This window comes from Acomys minous (genome assembly GCF_964271855.1).
Source record: "Acomys minous genome assembly, chromosome: 11".
Taxonomy (NCBI): Eukaryota; Metazoa; Chordata; class Mammalia; order Rodentia; family Muridae; genus Acomys; species Acomys minous.
This window is the reverse complement of record NC_140492.1, coordinates 16013440-16026656: the sequence shown is the minus strand read 5'-3', so window position 1 is coordinate 16026656 and position 13217 is coordinate 16013440. Positions and strand designations below refer to the sequence as shown.

The 13217-nt window shown below is 33.4% G+C and overlaps 1 protein-coding gene across 2 annotated transcripts in view; it reads left to right on the top strand.

Annotated features, from left to right (window-relative positions):
* The window catches only part of NCAM2 (neural cell adhesion molecule 2), a 416076-nt gene that overhangs the window by 272731 nt on the left and 130128 nt on the right, over positions 1–13217 (top strand). The window lies entirely within an intron of this gene.

Below are 13217 nucleotides of genomic sequence, written 5' to 3'. Positions count from 1 at the left end.
CAAATACAAATAGCCAAAACACTATGATTGTAACATTTATATAATTCCTGGTTGTTTCCTCGTTCTTCTTGCTGTAGGTAGTTTATTGTATATATGTATGATAATATAAATGTATAATGTAAAAAAAGAAAAACAATAAAAAGAAAACATTTTGATGTATTAGTGTTATATAAATTCTCATTATATTTATACTCTAATTTAAAACTTCTATTTAAAAATTTTAAGTGTACATTTTTAATAAAAATTAGAAGCCTGGCACATATATATATATATATATATATATATATATATATATATATATTCTTTTTTTTCATTTTTTAAATATATTTTATTAATTTATTCATATTATATCTCAATTGTTATCCCACCCCTTGTATCCTCCCATTCCTCCCTCCCTCCCATTTTCCCCTTACTCTCCCCCCCAATGACTGTGACTGAAGGGGACCTCTTCCCCCTGTGTATGCTCACAGGGTATCAAGTCTCTTCTTGGTAGCCTGCTATCCTTCCTATGAGTGCCACCAGGCCTCCCCATCAAGAAGATGTGGTCAAATATGGGGCACCAGAGTTCATGTGAAAGTCAGTCCCCACTCTCCACTCAGCTATGGAGAATGTCTTGTCCATTGGCTAGATCTGGGTAGGGGTTCGAAGTTTACTGCACGTATTGTCCTTGGCTGGTGCCATAGTTTGAGATGACCCCTAGGCCCAGATCTGCCAGTCATAATGTTCTTCTTGTAGGTTTCTAGGACACTCTGGATCCTTCTATTTCCCCATTCTCCCTTGCTTCTCTCCATATATATTCTTTTAACATCTCAGTATTGCTATTTAAATATATATATATATATATATATATATATATATATAAAGTGAAACAAAAAATAGTGCTCTAGTACATAAAATATCAATTGCTACCTACCCACTACAGTCTAATTTCTCAGATTGTAAAATATTCCTTATTAAGATGAGTAATGATTTTTTTCAAAAGATTAATGTGATCAGTGTTTGATTATGTCTAACAGGGATCAAGGTTGATAATACTTACTAAAATTTCCACTAAATACTCCTAATTAATGTTTGAATTACACATCCTTACTGTTGTTCAAGGCAGGTTATTAAAAAAAATCACAGATATTCATCAATAGTTATTGGCAGTCATAGAAAGTATCAGAGAAAGCATACTTTAATCTCAATTCTGCCACTTTGGTGCTTACTTGATGTGTGATTTTGTGTTTGTTTTAAGTCTTTTAAATTTATAAGTAGATTGTATAAAAAGACATTAATGGTAAGGACTATGAAGAAGAAATGAGATTAAACACTTCACATTCTAACTGAGAAAAAATATAGCTGTTTCTAGTGCATTTGAAATTATGCAGCCATTTAATTTTACACATATTTTTGTGATGAAATGATTGTAGACCATTATAAATAATCAGGTTAATATGTCAGTGACTGCTGCCAAAAATGATATGTAATCTTCCTTTCAATTAATGCTGTCTAGAAGTAAAATGTCTTCAATCCTATTTAACTCAGCTTGTACACCAAAGTGTACTTCTGAAGATACTTGCAATACACTCTAGCTATATTAAACCTTTAATTAAAATAGCTGCCATACCAAAATATTCTATATTCAGATTATGTATCACGTTTCTCCTAAAAGGCAGGTTTGTAAGGGGCACTGGAAGACAGGAGTGCAGAGTGCAGGGAGAAAGAACATAACTCCAGGCCACTCTGAAGTTCTCCAGGCTCTCTCTGCTCTTGCAAGAAAGGAAATCAGAATCAAAAGTATCCTGGACCTTTGAAAACATCATCTTCTTTTTTCCCTCAAAAACTTTTTCAGTCCTTCAGAGTCTATCTTTAGAAATCAATGCATGTGTCCCCCTTAGGGCCAATACCATATCCCTCATCACTTAGCAGTCAGTGCCTAAACTGACTATTGAGGCTGGGGGCGGGGGGGGGGGGAACAACATGCTGTGTGACACACAGCAAGGGTTCTTAAGAAGACTTCATACTTCAAAAATGTGGCAGAGTAAGATTTTTTCCATCCATAAGAGGAGCAAGCAGTTCTTAGATATTTTCCTAGAAGTGGATTTTTAGCCAGCTTTAGTGTTACGGCAGAAATAAATTTCTAAAAAGTGAAATTTTCTTTTGTTTTTTTTTTTTTTCTCTTTTTACCTCTAGAATGTGTGTTATATGTAAACACAGCAGTGAGCCACCCTGTGCGCGTGAATGGAGTGTTGTGTGCACTAATCATGAGTTGCTTGTTATACAGCCTGGAGGATGTAATTTTCTTTGTGTAATTTGTCTAATCTTAAGATACAGACTATGTCATTATTTTATTGTTACCTTTCCTGTTCTGCTAGCCAATCATAGGCTAACCTTCACTGGAAATTAATTTTGTCTTATAAAAGGAATGTAGAAAGATACATCAGTGAGCCATTGTTATCTTAAAACAGTATTTATCAAACTGCAGTTGTTTGTTTTACCTCTTTTTAATTTAGTCAAATGCCATTTCATCACTATTGAGAAAATTCATACTGTTGTTTCAGTTAAATTTTAATCTAAAAACCATTTTAAATATCAAAGTTTACAATGGGCCTACCATTAAGATTCGTTAAATTATAAAAAACTATATGTATATAATTAAAAACAGTAACCAAATCATTACATTAGCTTAGTGTGGTATAGATGTAATTTAATCTTCATTGTTTTCTTAAGCAGGTTTAGAACAATTGCACACATTTGTGTCAGGTTGTCTACATTAAGTTGAAGTGAGAATACTTATTTTAACTGTGGATGACACCATTCCATAGGGTGACATCCAGGACTGAGAAGAAAACAGAAAAGAATCAAGCAAGTCATTGCTATAAGGGTGCTCACTGTGGGTGCCATGGAAGCAGCCTCTTGCTCCAGCTAGAAAAACCCCTACGCTATTACAGACTGTATCAACCCAAACTGTTTGTTAGAAAAAAAGAAAAACAACAACAACAACAAAAAATGCTTCCTTTGAATTGCAATGTCAGATATGTTGTTATAGCAGCAGGAAAAGTAACTGATACAGTGGTATACTTCATAAAAATAACACTATTTTAGAACTTATCTTCCTTTAGGGCAATGCAAATGGCTAAGTGGAACATACTTACTGAAGATGGTGCTTCAGTTAGTGCAAGGCCCAGGCTCCCACCTCCTCTCTGATGAACTGTTCTTTGATACTATAATGGGTACATATGTACCCAATTCATTCATGAATCATTGTGACTGTCATTTACTTAATTTTAACATTTACGAACTTGACTCTAAAAGTTATATCCTACCTTGTGTTGGTGAAAATGAATGTCAAAAGCATTAGTTCAACTAAGCAACACTCTACTAATTAGGGTCTGAGATTATATGACCTCAAAAGTGTATGGCTGAAATCATTAATATTATTTTTCTGTTGTATTTATGTCTTTAGAGGGTTTGCTTTTCAGTGTTGAAGGGAAAAGATGATTGAGCCTTAATTTAATACAGATAAACCATTTTTCTTCACCTTCATAAACAGATAGAAACAAATTGAAAACTAATAATAATAAAATCAGCCTATACTGAGTTTTTAAGGTACAGATCTTGGAAAATATATACTTAAATGCATATTATTATATTATAAAACTATAATGAACTATATTATTCTATTATAAAATTTTCTTTCCAATATACTTTATTAATTTTTAATTTCCATACAAAACAGTTTTGGTCATATTCAGTGCACATATTTCATATTTTTAAAGTATAATCAGATATATGAAAAGTCTATTTTCAATAAAAAAAGAGAAATAGAAGGACAAAAATGAGGGAGGAAGGTAGGATTGGGAGGTGATGAGGGAAGGCACTACAATTGAAATGTAAAGTGAACAAATTAAAATTAAAACATTTAAAGAAGTATTTATATTTCTATGTAAGCTCTGAAGATTGCATTGTGCTTTTCTGTTATTTCTTTTCTTTGTTGATCTTAAGCAAATAAACATACACTGTTGAAGCAATTCTTTAAAGATGACTTTTATAAAATTTAAGCAGTATAATTCTGTGAAAGTGACAGCAGTTAGTGTGCAAATAGTGTGCAAATCCACACGCAGATGTGTGGATTCACTATGCAATCTATATTAGTCATTGTTCTCCAGAGAAAATACATACACTCTATGTTTTGTTAAAGTGACCTACAGACTGTAGTGTAACTAGATCAACAATGACTGGGCTGCCCATTAACAGAAAGGTTGTCGTCGCTCAGTCCCTGGGGTCAGATATCTCTGCTGGTCTTCAATCTTAGAGTATTTGCTGGAATGCTAAAGAAGTATGTTCCAATACCAGCAAAGGAATGCCTCACTAGCAGAATAAGTAAATACATTTCCCAAAGAAAGTAGGCGAAAGAAACCTTACTTTTTCCACATAGACTGCAACCAGTGTGTGTGTAAGTTTTGTATTGTTTTTATCTCAAATGATACAATCAGAAAACATCTTCAATGCTATTCCAAATTCCTTTGGTTTTCATTGATTCCAAAGTCCAGATGTAGCTATCACACAATCAGAATCAAGAATACTGCAGTGGGGAAAGAGAAGATCAGTGAAATGTATTTCTGGCATCACAGTTTATAGGTTTAGAATAGTGATAGAATTTAAGCAGATTCAAAATCATTAAACAAACTGCTGAATATGCTTTTCTGAGATATGCTGTATTCATGTTCAAATATGTCAATCTGAGTATACGTGTATAACTACAGTGTCTACAGACACAGCTTGGCTTCTGTGACCCTTGTGCACACTCAGCTCCAGGGCAGGACTTCAGTACTTCTGCAGTAACTGTACTTGGCAAATTTTGCCAGGTTTTGCCAAAATATCTCATTTTATCTTGTCTATGCTAATAAAATTTATTGTACTCTTTTCTGCTTTTCAAGGGGAAAAAGGACCAACAAAGTATAAAGATATAATCAATTTCCATCATCTTTATATTAAATCAGAAGAGTTAAGACTTCCAATTTCCTTTTCCTGCTTGAGTAGTAATTACCAAGATTAGATCAGAGTCTCTGTTATTGTAATTAGTTATAGCCATTTGAGAAGTTACTGATTATCTACATTTTTCTAAAAATTTTCTATTGATATGGAAAACTACAGTATATAAAATACAAAGCCGTTTCATATCAGTGTACTTAAAGATAAATAACTGCATTTAAATATTTTTTACGTCTCTCTAATTCTGGACAAGTTGCTTTTAAAGTTCTATCTTATTTCTTTTATTTCTGTTTTTTAAATCTATGTCTTTTTCCAGACCAAGAAAATACATTCTGAGGGGAGAAAGAAATATTCCTAAATTTATAGTTTAAAATTAATAAAAATAGACAAAATAAAAATAAATACAAAAACTAAGGTCAGGGTTAAGGTGAGAATCCTAATACAGAAGCCATTTATTTATGACAATTTTTACACTCAAAACACTCAACAAAGTAATTTGATAAAACACTATTGTTCATAATAGTAAATGTTCAAGTATTTTTGTAATTTTATATGTATACTTGAAGTAAATATTAACTTACTTTATATGGTTGTTAATATGAAAATAAAAATTCACATTGAAAATACAAAGATGTTTTTAACAATCATAAGCATCCATTATATAGTGATATGATTAGATTTAGATAAATTAATCTCATTGATTTTATTTAGCATAAAGCAAGATTGTCAGTGTCTACAGTAACAATAATTGCATTTGAAGAAATGTTGCACTAAGAGATCTTGAATCTTTGTTTCTTTTGATATACTGCTTTGTTAACGATTTAAATATATGTTAATATTAAGAAGTTTCTTTTTAAATTTCCTTTTCATTACATCCTGACCACAGTTTCCCTCCCATAGCCCAGCATCCTTTCCCTTGCCTTTTATCTCCCCAAGATCCAGCTCTCTCTGCTTCCCCACAGAGAAGAGCGGGCCTCCCAGGGACATCAACCAAATACTGCATAAAAAGCTAAAATAAGACAAGGAATATTCCATCACATCAAGGCTGGATAAGGCAACCATGTAGTAGGAAGACTGTCCCACAGATAGACAAAAGAGTCAGGCACAGCTCCCACTCCCATTGTTAGTCTTTCCACAAGAACACCAAGCTACTCAACCATAACCATAATCAAGCTACATAACCATATTTGCAGAGGACCTGCCAACTCTCTCTGCAAGCCCTCATGAGTCCCAGTCAGTTGATCCTGTGGGCTGTCTTCTCCTGGTGTGTCCCTGACCCATCTGGTTGCTCAGATCCCTCCTTGGCCCCTCCGCTGAATTCCCTGTGCTCCACAAAATGTTTGGCTGCGGGACTCTGCATTTATTCCCATTATGGCTGAATGAAGTCTCTCTGGTCTCTTTGACGATGATTCTGATTAAAGGAGTCTCTCTACTATACTCAGTGTCATGGTTATGGATACATAGACTTCCTTGAGCCTTGCTTGTTGGGATCTGACTAAACATTGTTCCCCTGTGTTTACTAAATATTGAGTTGGATTAGGAAACTATAAGTGGAACTACAAATAGCCAGTTGCAAATAGCCAGGTGCAAAATAGCCAGTTATATATTGTTATTTTTTAGTAATGTTAAGGGTTCCAAACATGAAACATTGACAAGTACTTGAAAATGCTATCTCTTCCGGTTAGTTCTTACTATGCATATTTAGAGAGTCTCACACCATATCATGTTCAATATGATTACTACTACATTTACGAAAGAATATTAGAAAAACTAAGGAGGTAAAGAGCTACTTTTCATGTTAAAGATGCTTTTTTTGTTTACACTATATAGATGGCCCCTTTATTTGAGACCACTGTACCTCTTCCATCACACACTAACCACACACACACACACACACACACACACAGAGAGAGAGAGAGAGAGAGAGAGAGAGAGAGAGAGAGAGAGAGAGAGAGGGAGGGAGAGAGAGAGAGAGAGAGAGAGAGAGAGAGAGAGAGAGAGAGAGAGATGCCCAAATATACTGTAAAGTAAATATTTAACAAAAATTTTATAATTTGATATAAGATACAGTTCTACATAGAATTAGTCATGGAGTGTATTACGTTATATAACTCATGTGTTCCTAATCTTGTAATTCCTAGCATTCCAGGTTGACATGATAAAGCATTCTGAACTTGTCCTATAGAATTTACTATGTTGGTTTATTACTCTTTAATTTTTAGTTAAGCTTTACTTTCAGGCCCACCTGAATACATTTTCTCTATTCTGTAATATTACCTTGTCTAATAATGCTGTGGTTCATCTTCATAAGGGATAATTTTTGATTCATGTGATCCACCCTTATTAAGGCTGCATAAACACTATATTTACATTAAGTGATTTTTAATGACCCTACATAATGTGAAACTGTGGTTTTTCAGTTCCCTTATGCCTTTTAGCTTCCACTATAGCTCCACTAGCGGAACATTAACATCATTTTGGTACAGTCTTTTTCTTAGGAAGAAAAAAAAAGAGTCAAATTCTGATTGTTGAGAAATATTCTAAAGAGCACCCAGCCTACTCCTGGCACCTGTAGATTTTACACCTGTATTTTTCTTTGCAGAGGTAATGTGCTTCTCTGAAGAAATTTTTTATTAAAGTGACATTTTTAAGATCCACCTAATGCATTTTTTCATGCTAGTGCTCTGAGAGCAATAATATAGGTCCCTGCTGGGCAATAGGCAGAACTGATACTTCTATTCCCCATCTGATGTAGGTGGTAGAATATAATTAGCTGTGCTGGAAATCTTCCTTGATGCCCCTGAGCTGGCTGAGAGGTGAGTTTTCAATCATTTACAACTCTCTGAGCTCTTCCAGCCCATAGCTTGAATAAAGATTATAAGAAGTCCTAGTCATATGTAAAATGAAGCTTTTGAAAACTATTTTTGAAAGGACACTAGGACATGATTTTAAAGATGCAAATGAAATTTAGATTTGCAAATTATGAGAATGTCTTTATTTGATGAAATGTCATTTTTGTATGACAATAGGCTACTAATTCCACTTTCGCAAGGATTATTTTGAATTCATTATTACATTATGTGAAGTGATTGCATTAAACTATATTTCCCAAAAATATATTTTACTTATATATAATTTACTTATAGTTAATTTCGCTGAAAATTTTCTGTGTTTAGGAAGTAGTCTGCTTTACTCATGAAACGAGTTTTAAAACTAATTTAGCCATAATTAGATAAGCAGTATCACTGAATAATAATAAATAACAAAAGTAGACACGATCCTAAGAAAACGTTACTTTGAAATATTCATATGTTCATTGAGAAAATACTTTTGAATAAATTCAACCCAAATAATGTGAATTTTAATGTGTATAGAGCAAAGTATGCACTTGTTTACAAATTATTGACCGTGGAAGAAAAATTGAAGTATTTGATCTATAGACACAGTATCTACTAGTGATTCTGAGGAAATATATCAATAAGCACTGTCTGCCAAGATTTGTGCCATAAAAAGAAATTTGTGGAATAATATTTAATCTGAAAATTGATGAATGAAATTGACTACATTCTTATAGTCATAACTCTTATTCTTTAATTTTATACTTCAATTCTTTTTGGCTTGTAGAGTATCATAACATTTTGTAGTATTTAAAAACCATGATTTTCAAGTGGACAGCATCATCCGTGGACAGCATCATCCATGTGTTAAATGATTTGCATTTATTTATGAAAATATATAATGTGCACATCAGACTTTTTCTTGGGTTTGCTATATCACTGCTGTCCATCTCTTTGGAAATATCACTGCTTTCCTTTTAAAATCTATACTATTATTTGTTTTATTTTGAAGTCTTTCTCTCTTGAATTGTAGCTGGTTTTACAGACGTATTTTATTGTTCATGTATATGAAATGTAATTTCATATAATATTATTGTGAAGGCACATTCTATTTCTAAATTTGCAGGTCTTTTCTATGATTAATTTTTTCTCCTTTGTCTCTTTCTTTACACTTTAAAATGCATTTTCTATTAGATCATCATTTTTGATATATACTACTCAGTCATTGTATTCTTTATGACACATAATGCATCGTGGTTAAATTTAGCACTGCAGCTATTCTCAATGGATGATGGCACAGCTAAACTTAGCCAGTGGAAAGCTCACAATTGTGTGGAATGGTCTGTTTTACATTCATGACTCATCACACAAAGTGAGTTATTTGTGTTCTCAATATTCATCTCACATTTTTCCTGGATTCTTCTTGTTCTTTTTAAAGTATAATTTGTACATATTTTTAGTGAACCTCTTTATGGTTTTTAATATCATATTTCAAAGCATCCATAAAGCACACAGTGAAAAATTAGTGTTAAAGAGCTTTTGTAGTGGATATATTTTTATTTAGAGCCTACAAGATCCTAGCACACAATTTGATAAATAATTTATGGTCATCCTCTACCTTGAAAATGCTAAGACTTGTTAATATAGTTCCACATGATGTGGTGACCCCCTACCATGCAATTATTTTCATTGCTACTTCAAAACTGTAATTTTGCTGGTATGTGAATCCTATTGTAAGCATCTGTGTTTTCTGCTGGTGTTAGGCAACCTCTGTGAAAGGCTCATTCACTCCTCCAAGCTGTAAAGGCCCACATGGTGAGAGCCATTGACGCTATATTGATCTCCTTCTGGTGCAAAACACCAGAAGTTATTTCCTCCTGTCTAACTGATTTTTAGTACCTCTCTTCTAAACTACCCTTATTCCTTGACACCTTTCCTTCTCCAAGAATCAGTATTCAGAACTAATCCCTACTTTCACTGCTTCTTTAGGATAAAAAAACAGGAGGCATTTGTTGTTCTCTGCCAGGCTTTTTCTACTTTGCATAAAGCCCTGCCATTGTATTTATTCTGCTGTAAAATATAGGGTTTGATTTTTTTCTTTTTTTTAATTTTAATTTTATTAATTTATTCAGACTACAACTCAATTGTTATCCCATCGCTTGTATCCTCCCATTCCTCCCTGCCTCCCACTTTCACCCTATTCCCCTCCCCTAGGCCTAAGACCTAGGGGACTTCCCCCCGCCCCCCCACTCACTATATGGTCATAGGCTATCAAGTCTCATCTTGGTAGCCTGCTTATTCTTTCTTTGAGTGTTATCAGCCCTTCCCACAACGGGGAGGTGGTCAAATATGAAGCACCAGAGTTCATGTAAGAGTCATTCACCACACTCCACATAACTGTGGAGAATGTCTTATCGATTTATTTTTTTTCTTTATGTCAAAATATTTCACTGTTCAATAAAGCACATTTTCTTACTCTTTCCTCTATCAGTCAACTCTTGAAAGTTTCAATATATTCAGTAATATGAATACTGTCAGAATAAGCGTTAGAGTGATATGTTACCTTAGCTTGATTATTTAATTTCCTGTAGCTATCCACTTAGACATGATGGCCTATCCCTATAGATAGATACTGTAGAAAAGTCTACACTTCCCCCATAATGACTATCTTCATAACATTCCTGTCAACAATGTATTTTCTTCCTAAACCATCACCAGTACTTGTTACATTTTGATAACAGTTATGCTATATAGTATAGGATATAACTAAAAATATACAAAAACAAAATAAAGGTAGAAAAGTAGGAGGATATTAATTTAAGTCCCCATTAGTGATAATATCCAATTTTCAACAGACCACAAATACCAGTAATTCATCTCTCACCAGCACATAATTTTTTTTTCGTCTATTTATTGACTATTTTACACATATATTTGTTTTGGAAGCAAGAGAACTAGAAACGGGCCACCAGCAGTAGATGAATTAAGGGAGGATATATTTATGAAATTCTGATAAAATTAAAGTAGAGATGATCAATAAGGGAAATAGAAAGGTTCAATCAGGCCTGGGCAGGAGATGGAGACATGAGAGGATGGTTGGACTTAACGAAAATGAAGAGTACATGAAAAGCACCTTTGAACAGAGAATATAGAAACCATCATGTTTTAAATTCAAGAATACTTAATTAGAGAAAATAGTAGGACACATGTAACATGAAAGGAAAAGGGAAGAATTCTTATGATTTTTAGATTAAATATCCCCTTGATACACAATCAATATTAAAAATACTTATTTCTATCAGTCTACAAGTCCATATTCTTTACGAATGTTGATTCATGGTGTACAAATGGATTGAATATAAGATAGATTAGTGACAGCTAGACAAAATATTTTATTTGTCAATACTAAGATACAAAGTAAGGATAACCACTCTGCATCTCTCTTCTCTAGTAAACATATTTTGAAGTTATTCTCTATGCGTTTTCCTCAAAAATAACCTAATCAGGCTTTGATCATGCTGTTTGTACTTAAACTCTAATATGTTTACCAACTTACTTTTTAAACCTAATGATAAGCCATCTGTTCTTATCCTCCAATCTTTTGTAAAGTAGTAATGATCCAGTTAAATCTCCTTTGATTGAAGTGTGTTATTTTTTCTGTGTGGATTTTCTTATGTTTATCTTTAGTGTAATATTTTTCTCCAAACCTCCTATAGTCACACTTTATCTCTGTTTAATACTTGTTTAGGACCACATTCATGGGCATATCTAAGTAGGATCACTCACTAAGTCCCAAGTCTTTTAACTGAAAGCAGGATTCAGAAAATTGTCCATTTTAGTCCTAGACCTCACTACTGAGCAGCTCCATTTCTATATTTAAAAAATATGAGCTATGCATTTCGATCTTACAGATTTCTTTTATGTTCATTCACGCCTTAGTCGACTTAGTCTAGGTAAATCACAGTATTTTCCTTCCATTTTAAATGTTCTAAAGTTTTTGAATAAATTCAATACCTCTCTATTATTTTAACCATATTCATCACTGTAGCAAATTCCTAATATAATCCTTCCTCAATATCTCCTTATCATTGCCTGGCTCTAAGATATCATCATGACCTGAAAAGTTTATTTTAATACATTTCAAGATATTTCAATATTCCCAGTTTTTCTGATTTTTCTCATTAAAATAGCCAGTTACCCCATTTCAGAATTCCTGGAAAATTAACTTCTCTTCAAAAACTGTTCACATTGTCATAGAATTTAAAACCCATTGCTACTTCCTGCATTTTTCTACAGACAGACCACTCTAATAATCTTCTTCATTTTGTTTTCCTTCATCTCCTATAACTGTAATAAATTTAGTCAAGCGAAAATTAACAATTCTCCTTTCATAGTATACCAAAAAGTTTACTGTCATATCAAATATATATAGCTTACAAAATTATCCCACATTTTGAATCACAAATAAAGGGATAACACTGAGTTTCAAAATATGTTTAGATTTCTTAAGAGTCTTCTAAATGACTAAACAAAATTATGTTCTACAGTATTTAATAAATATATTAATTATGATAATTTTAAGATTGGTAAACTCTTAAGAGAAACTGTACATATGAACATTGTTTATGTTATGTCTATGCCATTAGTGTTAAAAACCTTAATGCATATTAGTCTCACTGACATACCGATTTCCTTTTCTCTGTGAGTTTAAACACTACTGTACATCTTCATCCAAGAACTGTCCTCTTTTCATTTGAAGGTGAACCCTTGTACTCTGTTCTAACATATGATTACAAGGGATGCTTACTACACATTGTTACCAACACATTGTGAAATTTAGTCTTTGATATTGGCCTCATTTCATGAAATTACAATTGTAGCTTTGTTCTTTCAGAGCCAATAGGATGTACATTAAGTTATTAGTATAGCTATTTGCTAATCTTACATATTTATATATTTAATAAACAATATTTATTTGGATCAATTGACCTTTTAAAAAATATTTTATTTCATTCTATTTTATTCACATTACATCCCAATTGTAATCCCTTGGCTCTTATTTTCCTGTTCCCACCCTCCCTCTTTGGCCTTATTTTCTTACTTAGACCTCTGACAGGTGGGTTCCTTCTCCCCAATCCTCTGACCACAGCCTATCAGCTTTCACCTGGAGAACCTGCATCCAAATCATCTGTGTTCCCACAGGGCCTTTCCACCAACTGCCAGAGATCAGATCACAAGCACCAGGGATCAATACAATGGCAGTCTCCTGGTCTCCCCCCACTACTCCCACATGTGGACAGTGAGCTATCCATTGGCTACTTTAGAACATGGGGTCTAGGTTCACTGCTTGAAATGTACTTGGTTGCTGCATCAGTTTGTGCCCCCCCCTTGGTCCAGATACGT